This window comes from Sminthopsis crassicaudata, chromosome 3 (assembly GCF_048593235.1).
Source record: "Sminthopsis crassicaudata isolate SCR6 chromosome 3, ASM4859323v1, whole genome shotgun sequence".
NCBI lineage: Eukaryota > Metazoa > Chordata > Mammalia > Dasyuromorphia > Dasyuridae > Sminthopsis > Sminthopsis crassicaudata.
In genome coordinates, this window is record NC_133619.1 from 623,655,547 (window position 1) to 623,672,112 (window position 16,566).

Genomic DNA, 16,566 nt, shown 5'->3' on the forward strand with positions numbered 1-16,566 from the left:
GTTCTCATCTGTGGCTCCAAGAAGCTAGAGCATAATACAGGGATCCCACCCCTTAAAACCATCTAAGCAGGCAACTAAAGAGGGGTGGATCAAAAGAATAGATTTAATCTTAGCCTAAGGGCTTCTTCTGACTAACGGGCTGGCCCAAAGCATCCTATCCTTCATACTAGAAATCCATAGAATAGTTTGACCCTAACCAGAGTTAGCTATAATAAGGAGAAAGACAAAAAGCAGGACTTCTGAAGACTAGAAAGCAGGAAACAGGATCAGGTGGGTTTTGGTTTCCAAAACTTGGGAGACAGAATTACTGAAGTCATTTGTGGCTTCCCACAATTTATAATTTGGAAAAAACAGATCTTGCTGTTCTTCCTATGTGAGGTATTTCCCCACCTCCTTGCCTTTGCACAAGCTGTGCCTCATGCCTTGGTAGTATCTCTTCATTGTGTCTCTCTAGTTTTTTCAAAGTTCAGCCAAATGCTGTCTCCTACATAAGACTTTTCCTTACTCAATTTGTGACCAAAGGAGAACTGGAGATCATTATTGATCACAAAATAGAAAATTTTCATTACATCAAATTAGAAAGCTTTTGTACAAACAAAACTAATGCAGATAAGATTAGAAGGGAAGTAACAAATTGGGAAAACATTTTTACAGTTAAAGATTCTGATAAAGGCCTCATCTCCAAAATATACAGAGAATTGACTGTAATTTATAAGAAATCAAGCCATTCTCCAATTGATAAATGGTCAAAGGATATGAACAGACAATTTTCAGATGATGAAATTGAAACTATTTCCACTCATATGAAAGAGTATTCCAAATCACTACTGATCAGAGAAATGCAAATTAAGACAACTCTGAGATATCATTACAAACCTGTCAGATTGGCTAAGATGACAGGAGAAAATAATGATGAATGTTGGAGGGGATGTGGGAAAACTGGGACACTGATACATTTCATTGTTGGTGGAGTTGTGAAAGAATCCAACTATTCTGGAGAGCAATCTGGAATTATGCCCAAAAAGTTATCACACTGTGCATACCCTTTGATCCAGCAGTACTACTACTGGGCTTATATCCCAAGGAAATACTAAATAGCGGAAAGGGACCTGTATGTGCCAAAATGTTTGTGGCAGCCCTTTTTGTAGTGGCTAGAAGCTGGAAGATGAATGGATGCCCATCAATTGGAGAATGGTTGGGTAAATTATGGTATATGAAGGTTATGGAATATTATTGCTCTGTAAGAAATGACCAGCAGGAGGAATACAGAGAGGCCTGGAGAGACTTACATCAGCTGATGCTGAGTGAAATGAGCAGAACCAGAAGATCATTATACACTTCAACAATGATACTGTATGAGGATGTATTCTGATGGAAGTAGGTATCTTCAACATAGAGAAGAGCTAATCCAATTCCAATTGATCAATAATGGATAGAATCAGCTACATCCAGAAAAGGAACACTGGGAAATGAGTATAAACTGTGAGCATTTTTTTGTTTTTCTCCCCAGGTTATTTTTACCTTCAGAATCCCATTCTTCCTTTGCAACAACAACAACATTCATATATCAAAAAAATTCGGTTCTACACATATATATTGTACCTAAGATATACTATAACATATTTGATATGTATGGGAATGCCTGCCATCCAGGGGAGGGGGTGGAGGGAAGGAGGGGAAAAATTTGGAACAGAAGGGGGTACAAGGGATAATGTTGTAAAAAATTACCCATACATATGTACTGTCAAAAATGTTATAATTAAAAATAATTTTAAAAAAAGACTTTTCCTTACTCTAATTCAAAAACAGGGTCAAGGTCTCCTACTGAATCCAGGGCCATCCTCCTGATCTAGGTCTGGCCATTGAACCCAGATGGCTCTGGAGGAGAAAGTGAAACAGGTGATCTTGCATAGCCCTCCCCCATTTTTTATTGTAAGTTTATTTGTTTTTAATACACACTGCTTTATGAATCATATTGGGAGAGAAAAATCAGAGCAAAAGGGGAAAGCCATGGGAGAGAGAAAAAAAAACAGAAAAAAAGAAATGAACATAGCATGTGTTGATTTAACATTCAATCTCTAGACTTTTTTTTTTTCTGGATACAGATGGCATTTTCTGTCCAAAGTCTACTAGGATTGCTTCAGACATTGATCCGCTGAGAAGAACCAAGTCTTTCACACATCACACATATTGTGTACAATATATTCCTGGTTCTGCTTCTTTTGCTTAGCTTCAATTCATGTAAATCTTTCCATGCCTTTCTAAAATCAGCTTATTCATCATTTTTAAAAGAACAATAATATTGCATTAGCTTCATGTACCATGACTTGTTTAGCCATTCTCCAAATGATGGACATCCACTCTTTTTCCAATTCTTTGCCACCACAAAAAGGGCAGCTACAAACATTTTTGTATATGTGGGTCCCTTTCCCTCCTTTATGATTTCCTTGGCATACAAACCCAGCAGAGATACTGCTGGGTCAAAGGATATGAACAGTTTTATAGCCTTTGGGCATAGTTCCAGATTGTTCTCCAGAATGGTTGGATCATTTCACAACTCCACCAACAATGCATTAGTCTCCCAGTTTTCCCCCATCCCCTCCAACATTTATTATCTTTTCCTGTCATTATAGCCAATCTGAGAGGTGTGAGGTGGTACCTAAGTTTTAATTTACATTTCTCTAATCAGTAGTGATTTAGAGCATTTTTTTCATATAACTATAAATGGCTTTAATTTTGTCATCTGAAAATTGTCTGTTCATATCCTTTGACCATTTATCAATTGGGGAATGACTTGTATTCTTATAAATTTGACACAATTCTTTATATATTTTAGAAATGAGACCGTTATCAGAAATACTGGTGGTAAAGATTTTTTCCCAGATTTTTACTTCCCTTTTAATTTTGTTTCTGTTGGTTTTGTTTGTGCAAAACCTTTTAAATTTAATATAATCAAAATTGTCTATTTTACCTTTCATAATGTTCTCTAGTTCTTCTTTGGTCATAAATTCTTCCCTTCTCCAAAGATCTGATAGGTAAATTATCCCTTGTTCTCCTAATTTCTTTATGGTTTCATCCTTTATGCCCAAATCGTATATCCATTTTTGACCTTATTTTGTATGGGGTGTGAGATGTATAGCTATGCTGAATTTCTGACATGTTTTCTAGTTTTCCCAGCAATATTTGTCACAAAATGAGTTCTTATTCCAGAAGCTGGAGTTTGGGGGGAGGGTTATCAAATACTAGATTACTATAGACTTTGATTATTGTTCTCCCTCATATCAATCCGACGCGCTTGCATGCCATGGCGTCACCTCCCTCATGTCATGATCATTTGAGAATGAAGAATAAATAGCTCTAATTCTAATGAATACATTCTTCTGCCCCCTCCAAAACCTCTTTGCATAAATATATTCTGTTTACATCTATATTTGCATATGGCATTCACCCCTATAGAAAGTAAATTCTGAGGCATGGAGCTATTTGTTATTTTGTTTTTGTATCATCTATATATCCTAATATATGATATTTATATGGAGCTTTAAGGATTTCAAATCACTATATAGACATTTCATTTGACCCCAACAGTAATCCTATAAATTATAAATGCTAATTTTTTTTGCCAGACCTCTGATTTTATTGGCCTATGGAACCCATTTTTATCAATGTAGGAAAGCACCTGTTGTGGAATGTATAGTTTAACAGTTGCCAAGATTACTGAGAATTACTGAGTCACTCACACTGTCATGAAGCTAGTATGTGTTACATGTAGGATCCAAACTTAGGTCTTCTTGACTTTCCATTGCACCACATTAATTATCCCTATTTTTCAGAGTGGGGAACTGAGGGTGAGAATGGTTATATGACTTCACCAAGGTCTCACAGCTAGTAAGTAACCTAGATTATCATCTATTTCCATTCTCAGCAGCATTTTCACTATTGTTCCACTTCTTCTCTAAGCACTGACTGCTTTTTCAACTAGCAATAAACATTTTTTAGGCATTTGAAAATTTCATTTACTTATTCACTTATTTATTGCATTTTTTGGAAGACTCATTTTTTCTACATGCAGTTTTGTAACCTTTTCAGAGCAGTTAATAATTACTGAAAACATTCTGTTTCTCTCTATATACTAAGAGCAATGCCAGAACAACACCTCCTCCTCTTCTGGCCACCAAGGTCACTCCTGTTTGGCAGTACAAAGGTACCTTGTAACAAGAATGCTATTTACCACCTAGGTGCCAGCGACTCTGGAAATAACTGTCTCATGGCTGACAAAAGGTTCCATTCTTAATAGACCAAAGGTCTTTCCTTGAGGACAGATCTTAAAATATAACTTGATGTATTATTAAATCTGGGAGAGATAGTGGTACAGTAGAAAAAATGCTGAACAAAGAAATCTGTGTTCAAATCCTCTAAGTTTGGATCCTGCACATAACACATACTAGACCATAATTCCAAGGTATTGATTCTATGGCATTCCTTATAGTCCGGTTCTCTCAACTATACATTACTATTGGAAAAATAATAATTTTAACTATATTTAATATTTTAACATATTTTAAACACATATTTAACATATACTTTAACTATATGGACTTTTGCCAGCAAGGTGATATCTCTGCTTTTTAATATGCTGTACAGGGTTGCTGTAGCTTTTCTTTTAAGGAACAAGTGTCTTTTAATTTCATGGCTATAGACATCATCTGTAGAGATCTTTAAGCCCAAGAATATAAAATCAGATGCTGTTTCCATTTCTTCTCCTATTTGCCAGGAAGCAATTGGAGCAGTTGTCAAGATCTTAGCGATTTTTTTTAATGCTAAGTTTCAAATTATCTTTTACACTCTTGTTTTCCACCCTCATTGAGACGCCTCTTATTCCTCTTCATTTTCTGTTATCACAGTGGTATCATCTGCATATATGAGATTATTGATTTTTCAACTGTAATTCTGGCTTTTGATTCATCCAGCATGGTATTTTTCATGATATACTGCGTGTATAACTCAAATAAAATAAGATAATATACAGCCTTGTTGTACTCTTCCAATCTTAAACCAATCAATTTTTGCATGTTTGATTATAATTGTTGCTTCTTGAACCATATACAGTTTCTTCAAAAAAATTAAGTAAGGTAAGCTAATGCTCCCGTGTTTTTGAGGACTTATCATATTTTGTTCTGATCCATGCAGTCAAAGGCCTTAGCATAGTCAATGGAGCAGACTATGCTTTCCCCATGGTCCAGTGAATTTTGATGATTTAGTCTTTAGTTCTTCTGCCTCTTAAAAAACCAGCTTGGTCTTCTGGTTAATTTTCTGTTTGCATATTGTTAAAGCATTGCTTGTAGAATCTTAATTTTAACCATGCTGGTGTATGAAATGAGTACATTCTCTAAAATGTCTGATTCCATTTCAGAACCAAAGTGTTGTGGTTTTCAGTCATGTTAGGGTCTTTCTTGAATAATTCTGTATTTTTTGTCACCTCATTTTAATTTCTTTTAGTAGGCAAGTGCCTACCATTTTGGGGGGGCTTTGATCATGCCTATTTTTCCCTTCATATGTCTAGTTTTCTTGAAGGGCTATCATCTTTCCCATTCTATTGTTTTCTTCACTTTCTTTCCATTGCTCATTTAAAAGCTCTTATTTCTCTATGACATTCTCTGCAAGTCTGCATTCAATTGGGTTTGTCTTTTCCCTTTCCCTTTCTTTTTTTCCTCAGCTATTTGTAAAGCCTCATCAGATATACTGTTTTCTTGCTCTTCTTTTTCTTTGGAATTTTTTTTTGCTGTTGCCTTCTGTTACATTATTGAGAACCTCTGTCTATAGTTCTCCAGGTGCTCTATCTACAAGATCGAATCCCTTAAATTTATTCATCACTTCAACTTCATATTCATAAAGGATGCTATTTAGGTCTGAGAATTTTCTTTACTTTCTTTAATTGTTTACATTTTCAATAAGAAACTCATGATTTGAATCACAGTCAGCTCCAGCTCTTGTTTTAAGTGACTATACAGAGCTTCTCCACCTGCAAGATATATAATTAACCAGATTTCACTATTGACCATCTAGTGATGTCCATGTGAAGAGTTCCCCTTTGGGTTGTTGAAAAAATTCTATTTACAGATTGTATTTGTTTATCTACTATAGCTTTCTTCGCTCCTTCCTTCAAGTGCGATCTTTAAGGACAAAGAGAATCATTTTTATCTTTGTTTTGCCAGCAGTAGGTTTTTGAGAGGATTTAGGGAATTGGGAAATAAGCAAGAATTAAAAGAGCAATCACTCATGACATTTCGTACCTAGAATTACTTTCTGTCTCTAAAATTGCCCACTTGCAGTTTGATTGCAGGCCTCCTGAGATCCCCTTCTAGTTTGGTCAACCAGCAGGCTACTTTGTCTTGCTTAAAGATACTTTGTCCTAATGAGCTGTGCTATTTTCTCCACTACACTGACACCTTCTGGGTATTTGCTGAATTGCAACTTTTACAGGGCCTCTTCCCTTTGAAGGAATAAGCACAATTTTTGTGTGTACTTGCTAGCACATAGGGTAATTTCAGCTTTTATGAATCACATCCACAACCATACCCAATTATCTTTCAGAAGCCCTTAGGTCAAGTCTGTCTTTTATAGTGCTTTATTTCCTCTCAGTTTCAAATCCCTCAGGCTGGTCTGTCATTTGTTTTGGAGTGAGAAAATTCCTTTACCTTTCCATCATGCTCCTGGCCTCCAGTACAGACTCTCTCCAAATCTCTCTGGACCTGGACCTTCACTCATCAAGGCCAGAGGTGCTGGGTGGAGCTGGCGAACTTTGTCCACAATTCCTGCTGACACCGAGCTCACCTTTCTCCCCTTAGTTAGGATTCAGTAAATGTTTGTTGATTGAATGACTTGTTGTATAATCATTACACCTCGACTTCCAGCTTTGTGGGACAATGTGGCTCATTCAGACTGGTGAGAAGTCCATGAAAGAATGTCGAAGACCTGAGGTGAGGAAATGAAAATCCTCAGAGCTGGTTTTAAAACAATAAGAGCATAGAGTGATACAAAGGAGACTTGTTCTAGGAAAAAAAAAAGTTCTCAGCTTTCTCATAGTTGCACAGAAGATTGCTACAAAGATTGTACCAAATGGGAACTGAGACGTATTTTTTCAAAGACCAGAAAGTATAGTTCCAATATTGAAGAAACAGAGTTGTTAATAGTGAGTGGCTTGGGAGTAGAATTATAATCAATCGGTAAACATGTATTAAGCACTTACTATGTGCAAGGCAGCATTCTCTGGGTTGAGGGTACAAAAAGAACCAAACACAGTCCCTGCCTTCCAGAAGAGAAGCCATGTGAACAAACATACTTTATATAAAGCATTAGATTTGAAGGATCTCTTATATCATTGGGTCTGTTTCTTTGAAGAACTGGAAGCCCAAAGAGATGAATTGATTTGCCCAGAGTCACACAGGTTGCAACTCAGTCAATAAGCATTTATTAAGCTCCTACTATATATTATACTACAAAGTAGCAAAAAATGGCCTATGGGTCGAAGTTCTCAGATTACTACATATCCAGGATTCTTTCCTACAGGACAGTTTTCCTAGTTCCTTGGATGACTTGTTTCCTTTTGAAGGTGAGTATGAATATGTAGCTACATATCTAGGCAGGGCTAAATCTGATGGAACATGCCTTCTTTTAGGTGGTCAGGCTGAAATCAATCAGTAGGCACAGGTGCAAAACTAAGAGAGACTCCAAGTCCGCAGCCCACCAGCTCCATTCTTGATGTTGCTGTCAAACAAGAGTGTCTGTGAGTATGTGTTTTTAAGCCTGATGACTAATGAAGGGAAAAAAGCGAGGGGAGAAAGTCTATTTTAAGTTCAACAAATTTGTCCTAAAACATCACAGGCTATTTTGTAATTACTTTTTGTCAGCTTGCCCTCCCCCCCCCACTAACATTTTGTCCTTTAACCATTGCCAAGATACTCAGAAAATTGCTGGTTCTACACATGCCAGGAGTCAACTCGTGCTTGTGACAGCTCACCAGTTTTACTTCATGTCCTCTGGGTGCACATTTCCTAAAGCTCCTGCATTCTATAAATCCTTGGTTATTCCATTAAAAAAAAAAAAGGTTAGTGCTTAAAAAATAGATGCATCTCCATGGTATTTGTGATTCATCTGTACTTCTAATTCAGCCAATGAAATGAGTGATGGCCTGACCAATTTATACTCCATTGGCTCACAGTTTCCATTCTCAATACTCAGAAACCAGAACAGTCTGACAAATCCTCCCCAGAGGAAAGAACACATCACCTAGTCCATATTTATGGCTAAGAGTTTTTTTTCTATTTTCTATTTCTAATTTTTTTCTTGTTGAGTCCTTCACCTTTTGGGGGAAATTTATTTTTTCCTAATTAAACACAAAGCACACTTTTTTTAAATTTAAGATTTTTATTTTCCCCCAATTACATGCAAAATCAAAATTTTTGACATTGATTTAAAAAAAAATTTGGCTTCCAAATTCTCTCCCTCTTTCCCTCCCCTTTCCTCCTCATTGAAAAGACAAACACTTTGATATAGGTTACACATGTGTAGTCATGCAGAACTTATTTCCATGTTAGTCATTTTATAAAAGAAAACAGACAAAAACCCAAGAAAAATAAGGAAAAAGTATGTCTCGATCTTCATTAGAACTCCGTTAGTTCTTTCTCTAGAGATGGATAGCATTTTTCATAATAAATGCTTCAGCATTGTCTTGGACTGTTGTATCTCTGAGAATAACTAAGTCATTCACAGTTGTTCATCATACAATATAGATTTTACTATATATAATGTTCTCTTCTATTCATTTCAGTTTATGTAAGTCTTGCCAGTTTTTTTTTTTCTGAGATCATCCTACTCATCGTTTCTTACAGCACAAAATAGTATTATTCTATCAAAACATATACAACAACATGTTCAATCATTCCCCAATTGATGGATGGCCCTTTAATTTCCAATTCTTTGCCAACTCTAAAAAAGCTGCTATAAATCTGTTTGGACATACAGATCCTTTTCCTTTTTATTTTTTTTTTTTTATCACTTTGGAATACAAACCTAGCAGTTTGTAGTAGTGCTTAGTCAAAGGGTATGCATAGCTTTATACAGCCCTTTGGGCATAGTTTCAAATTGCTCTATAGAATGGTTGAATGGAGAGGTGTATACAACTTTAGTAACATTGCATTATTGTCTCAATTTTCCCATTCCCTTCAACATTTGCTATTTTCCTTTTATATCATGTTAATCAATCTGATGGGCATGGAATAGTAGTTCAGAGTTGTTTTAATGTGCATTTTTTAATCAATCATTGTTTGGAGTATTTTTTTCATATGACTATAGATAGCTTTGATTACTTCATCTGAAAACTGTCTGTTCATAGCCTTTAACAGTTTATCAATTGAGGAATGGCTCTTGTTTTTATAATTTTGATTTTGTTCTTTATGTGTTTTAGAAATGAGAAACTTACTGTAAATTTTCTTCAATTATAATTACTACATATTTTCTTTCATCCTATTTTCCTCATTTATCCTACTCTCTCTCCTCTATCACTCTCCATTTTCAAAAGGGTTTTCCTTCTGAATTTTATCTCTTTCAATCTTCCCTCCCTTCTATCAGCCCTGATCCTTCTTCTTATTCCTTTTCCCTCCTGTTTTCCTATATGGCAAAATAAATTTTTTTACCCAACTGAGTGTGTGTTATTCCCTCTTTGAGCCAATTCCAATGAGAGTAAGATTCATGAACTCCCATTGTATCCCCCATCTTCTCCACCATAAAAGCTTGTTCTTATTTCTTTTTGTCAGGTAATTTATCCCATTCTAAGTCTTCCTTTCCTTTTCTGCTAGTGAACTCCTTTCTCACTTCTTTATTTTATTTTAAAAGATAATTTCCCATTATATTTAATTCACACCTGTATCTTCTATGTATACTCCTTCTAATTTCCCTAATAATGAGAAAGCTCTTAGTCATTACAAGTATCATTTTCCCGTGTAGGAATGTAAATAGTTTAACCTTTGAAGCCCTTATAATTTCTCTTTCCTGTTTACCTTTTAATGCTTCTCTTGAGTATTGTATTCAAGAATCAAATTTTCTATCCAGCTTTGGTCTTTTCATTAAGAATGCTTAAAAGTTCTCTATTTTATTGAATATCCATTTCCCCCCTGAAAGATAAGTTTTCTGGGGAGGTGATTCTTGGTTGTAACCCCAGCTCTTTTGTCCTCTGGAATGTCATATTTCAAGCTCTCTGATTCCTTTAATGTAAAATCTTATGTGACTGTCTATGATATTTGAATTGATTCTTTTTAGCTGCTTGCAATATTTTCTCCTTGATCTGGGAACTCTGAAATTTGGCTATAATATTCCTGGGAGTTTTCATTTTGGGATCTTTCAGGGAGTGATCAGTAAATTCTATTTCTGTTTTGCCCTCCGATTCTTGCCTAGGTGCTTTATTTTTTGAGCATGGCTTTCAGGAAGTCCAATAATTTTTGAATTATCTGTCTTGGATCTATTTTCCAGGTCACTTATTTTCCAATGAGATGTTTCAAATTGTTTTTTATCTTTTCCATTTTTAAAATTTTCACTTTATTGTTTCTTCATGTCTCATGGACATTGCCCAATTACAATTATTAAGAAATAATTTTCTTGTGGGATTTTGAACCGTTTTTTCCATCTGGCCAGTTCTATTTTTCAAGACATTCTTCTCTTCATTGGATTTTTGTATCTCTTTTACCATTTGGCCTGTTTTGTTTTTGTTTTTTTTTTTAAGTTCTTATTTTCTACATTATTTTATGTGCCTTCTTTACTAAGCTGATGACTATTTTTTTCATAATTTTCTTGCACCACTCTCATTTCTCTTTCCATTTTTTCCCTGGACCTCTCTTGCTTGTTTGTTTTAAATCCTTTAAAGATCTTCCATGGTTTGAAACTAATTCATATTTTACTTTGAGGCTTTGGATATAGCAGTTTTGACTTTGTTGTCTTTTTCTGACTTTTGTGTTTTGATCTTCCTTGTCACCAGAGTAATTTTCTTTTTTTTTAATTTATTTTTTTAATAATTATAACATTTTCTTTGACAGTACATATGCATAGGTAATTTTTTTTTTTTTTAACAACATTATCCCTTGTACTCCCTTCTATTCCGAGCTTTTCCCCTCCTTCCCTCCACCCCCTCCCCTAGATGGCAGGCATTCCCATACGTATTAAATATCTTATAGTATATCCTAGGTACACTATATATGTGCAGAACCAAATTTTGTTGTTGTTGTTGTTGCAAAGGAAGGATTGTTTCGGACAGAGTAATTTTCTATAGCCAGGATCTTTTTATAATATTTGCTCATTTTCCAGCTTATTTCTCAACTTTTAACTCTACACTACAGTGCATTTCTACTTCTGAGTGGAGAGGGCACTTTCCCAAGCTTTAGTTTTTCTGATTCTGAGGGCTGTAAGTTTTCAATACTTCCCAAGTGGTATGACCTAAGGAGATGTGTGTTCACTACTCTCCCAGTCTATGCTCTGGTCTGTGAGTGACCACAAGCACTCCTTTCTACCCTGGACCAGGGTCCCAGCTTCCCTCCACCAGAAAATTCTGGTGTGTTAGTGCTCCTCACCCTGAGACCACTCAGGACAGATCCCACATCCAAGGATGGGCAAGCCACAGAGTCCTGCCCCTGGTGCCAAGAAAGAAACCCTTGCAGTTCTCCTAATGACAAGTTGTCTGATTCCCTTACCATTCTGAGAGATCCAGAAACTGCCACTGACACCCCTGAGTCAGTCACCCCTCCAAGACCCACTGTCAGTTTGTTGGCCAGCACTTACCTGTCCTCTGTTCTCACCTCTTTTCAACAACCTTTCCTGCTGACCTAAGTTACCTTGGGCCGGAAAATTGTTCCATCCCATCCTTTTGGAGGTTTTGCTGCTCCAAAATTTTTTTTGAGCATTGCACACAGTAACAACAAGATTATGTGATAATCCACTGGGATGAACTTTTTTCTTTTCAGAAATGTGGTAATTCTAGACAATTCCAATAGACTTGGTATGGAAAATGCCTTCTGCATACAGAGAGAGAACTACAGAGACTGAATCTGGATTGAGGCAAAATACTTTCCCTTTTTTATTATTATTTATTTGTTTGTTCTTTCTTTTGTTTTTTCCCTTCTGTACAATGTGACAAATATGGAAATATGTTTCAAAGAATTGAATATATTTAACTTATATCAGATTGCTTGCTGTCTTGGAGGGAAGGAGGTAAGAAAGGGAGGGAGACAAATTTTGAGTGTTTGGGAGAGAGCTTGGGCAAGTCCCTGCTTTTTCTTCACCATCTTGGTTTCATTAACTCTTCAATTAGGCTTTATTCTTCCTAAAAGAGGTGTTCCCAAGGATCTGAGTTAAAATCTCATCCCAAACACTTAGCAGGTGTATAATATTGGACAAGCCTCTTAACTTCTGTTTTTCTCAATTTCCCTGTTTGTTTATCAGATATAATAATAGCACCTACCTCCCAGGATTGTTAAAGGATCAAAGGAGATAATATTTGTAAAGCACTTTGCAAACCTTAAAATGCTATATAAATGCTAGGCATTATCATTATTATTATCATATCCAGACTAATTGCTGCAATCCAAAGAAATAACTGACATTTATGTAGCAATTTCTATTTTACATTCATAATGGAGAGAGTTAGTCTCAGAATCAGGAAAACCTAGCTTCAAGTTCTGCCTCTGACATCCATTAGCTGACCTGAATAAATCACATGTTGCATGGTAGTGTTGACCTGCAGAAGGAGATATTCTCTTCTCATGTGGGAGCTCCCCATACAAGCGAAGCCACAAAATTCAACCCTTATCCCCCTTTGCAGTTTGTAGTTAGTTTTCTGAATATCTCTTCTGAGGCTCACAACCATCCCGGGAGCTAAGTATCATAGCAATTATTCTCCCCATTTTACAGATAAAGAAAATGAGAGCAGAGAGGAGATGTGAATTGCCTGGAGGCACATTGCTAGTAAGTCCTAGAGATGGGAAGACTCGAACACAAGTCTTCCAAACTCCAGGTCTAGCATTCTTGGTGTACCACATCACCTCTCATCCATTCACAAACCCATCTGGATTGGGCTGAAGGATACAGAATGGGGAGCAGAAACTGGGTCTGTCCAAAAGGAATTAAAAAGGTACTCAAGGTTCAAGATAGTTCAGGTAGAGGACTGCTATTTGTTTCTTCCTTACCAAAAAAGGCTTAAAACACAAAAGACTCACAAGCCCACATTGATAAAAACTCAAAACATGGGATAATATGAGCAAAGCGATTTGCAGACCTCAAAATATTAGATGTTATCACTATTAATAATTATTATTTATTAACCACAGCGATTATTAATTTTAAACTGGCTATTAATTATTTGTGGTAGCTGTTGCTAATCACTAAAAATAGCTGTGCTTATTAAATACAAAATATATGTACAGAGTAAAAAATAATTTCAACAATGTGTAGTGAGGGGAGAGAAACCTTAGTAACTCTGATATATGGACTTAGATATTCTCTCAAGTTCCTTCCAGCTCAAGATCTGTGACCTATGACTCATGCTTAATATGAATAAGATTTTCCTGGATTGATTTGGGGTTACTAAATGGCACAGAGATGGTACTTTATAAGTGTGAGTGTATGTGTGTGTGTAAAGAAATACAGCCCCTACTGACTATGAAATTCTTGACACATGCTTGTTGTTAATGACTTGTGACCTGGGATTACGGACTATGTCCTTCCTCTCCTGGCAGCGGTACAGGAAGAGCCAGGGGATTTGGCTTCCTGCACTGTATAGAAGAGGACAAGTTAATTATTGTTTCTTCACCAACATGTTTCAGAAAGTAGCAAAGAAAATTCTGCTGAATGAATGAAGTTGGTTGTTCAGGAAAGAGGAAAAAAAAAGCCCACCCACATTAAAAGTTATGGAAGGGGCAGTCTGATGGTGCAATGGATAGAAGACCGGCCCCTGGAGTCAGGAGAACTTGAGTTCAAATTCAACCTCAGCTGCTTGGTCTTGTGCCCATCACTTAATGCTTCTGCTTCCCCTCCAAAAAAATCCCAAACAACCCCCCCAAAAAAACAACCAACCAAAAAAAGTGGAGATACATACAGGGAAGCAGGTAGAGTTTGGGAAGAGGATTTCCCTATGGTTATCTCTTCATGCCCAGATACCCAAGGACATCTCTCCTGTTCTCAGTCCTAAAGTCAGAGGCCTGAAGGGATGAGTCCCCTCTTCATCTCCTTTCTTGTGATGTGGTGTAGTAGCTAGAGCATAGGACTTAAAGGGAGAAAGAGTTGGATTCAAATATTGTCTCAGACATGTTAGCTGAGTGACCTGAGCAACTCTTATATAACCTTTCCCTGCTTTTGCTTCCTCCATCAAATGACCGATCTGGACAGGCCCTGAGACATCGGTAATCTTGCATGCTCGACGTGGGAAAATGGAATTTCCCTTTTCTGTGATGAAGTGAACGCTTCATGCATAGGACAGGAGAGGGAACAGGTGGCTGTGACTTGGACAGAGCAACCTCTGTACTTGGCTTTGCATGGCTCAAAGGGCTTGGTCTAACAGAAGAGGGGTGAAATCTCTGCGAGTGGCTTGTTGTTGATGCTTTTCCTGGCTCCCATACACTCTCAGGGGCTGAATTTGTTCACTTAAAATATGCCTGAAAATAGAGTCATGAATAGCATTTCTGGAGCCAGAGCTGGGATGGCTGACATACCAGAAACTTTGAACCTGAGGACATAAAAGAGGAATTCCAAAATACTGTCCTGTGGGGAGAAAGCAGGACACTGGCTCCCCTTGAGAGGGGAGAGCCACTGGTTTGGGGATTGAGGAAGCATGGGAGCAGGGCAGGACGAGGCATGGGAACAGCTCATCTTGGGGGTGCTGCAAAACCCCCTTGCCTAAGCTATTCAGGGCTCAAGGATCCTGGCCTGCTATTCATTGAACTAGACACTCCATCTCTGACTCTGAACATTTTTACTGGCTGTCCCCTCTTATATCTGCCTCCAGACTTTTTTTAGATCCCAGCTAAAATCCTACCTTTTCCAGGAAATCCCTTTATTATTTCTAGTCTAGGCTGTCTATAGCTTATGTATACACAGTTTTTTGTGTGTTGTCTCTCCCATTAATGTTAATTCCTTGAGAAGAAGAATTGTCTTTTTTTACTTTCTTTCTTTCTTTCCTTCCTCCCTTCCTTTCTTCCTCCCTCCCTCCCTCCCTCCCTCCCTCCCTTCTTTCCTTCCTTCCCTCCTTCCCTCCCTCCCTCCCTCCCTCCTTCCTTCCCTCCTTCCTTCCCTCCTTCCTTCCTTCCCTCCTTCCTTCCTTCCTTCCTTCCTTCCTTCCTTCCTTCCTTCCTTCCTTCCTTCCTTTCTTTCTCCCTTTCTTCCTCCCTTTCTTTCTTTCTTTCTTCCTCCCTTTCTTTCTTTCTTTCTTTCTTCCTCCCTTTCTTTCTTTCTTTCTTCCTCCCTTTCTTCTTTCTTTCTTCCTCCCTTTCTTTCTTTCTTTCTTCCTCCCTTTCTTTCTTTCTTTCTTTCTTTCTCTCTTTCTTTCTTTCTTTCTTTCTTTCTTTCTTTCTTTCTTTCTTCCTCCTTTTCTTTCTTTCTTTCTTTCTTTCTTTCTCTCTTTCTCTATTTCTTTCTCTCTTTCTCTCTTTCTTTTTCTTTCTCTCTTTCTTTCTTTCTTTCTCTTTCTCTCTCTCTTTCTTTCTTTCTTTCTCTCTTTCTTTCTTTCTTTCTTTCTTTCTTTCTTTCTTTCTTTCTTTCTTTCTTTCTTTCTTTCTTTCTTTCTTTCTTTCTTTCTTCCTCCCTTTCTTTCTTTCTTTCTTTCTTTCTTTCTTTCTTTCTTTCTTTCTTTCTTTCTTTCTTTCTTTCTTTCTTTCTTTCTTCCTCCCTTTCTTTCTTTCTTTCTTCCTCTCTTTCTCTTCTTTCTCTTCTCCCTTCTTCTTTCTCTCTCTCTCTTTCTTTTTCTTTCTTTCTTTCTTTCTCTCTCTCTCTTTCTTTCTTTCTCTCTCTCTTTCTTTCTTTCTTTCTTTCTTTCTTTCTTTCTTTCTTTCTTTCTTTCTTTCTTTCTTTCTTTCTTTCTTTCTTTCTTTCTTTCTTTCTTTCTTTCTTTCTTTCTTTCTTTCTTTCTTTCTTTCTTTCTTTCTTTCTTTCTTTCTTTCTTTCTTTCTTTCTTTCTTTCTTTCGCCTTAGGGCTTAGCACAGTGCCTGGTACACTGGGGGAATGATCGGGAAATTACTATCTAGTAGCTTCTTGTTTCAACTATTCTTGCTGATTAGCTACTATGATGGGTAGTTTCTACCTACAAAATTAGTACAATTACTGTCAGCAGCCTCTCAATTTTGGTGCCCCGGGGGGAAAGTACCCGTCAATTTCCTCTAGAAAACTCCCTTTCTTCAAAATATCTCACATTTGAGTCATTCTTCTGCCTAGTCAGGCTTTGTGAAAAGACTTCCCTCTCTTAGAAGGGGATACATGAGGGGTTGCAAGAGACACACCATTGAGAGACACTGCTGTTGTTTGTGTTTAAATAG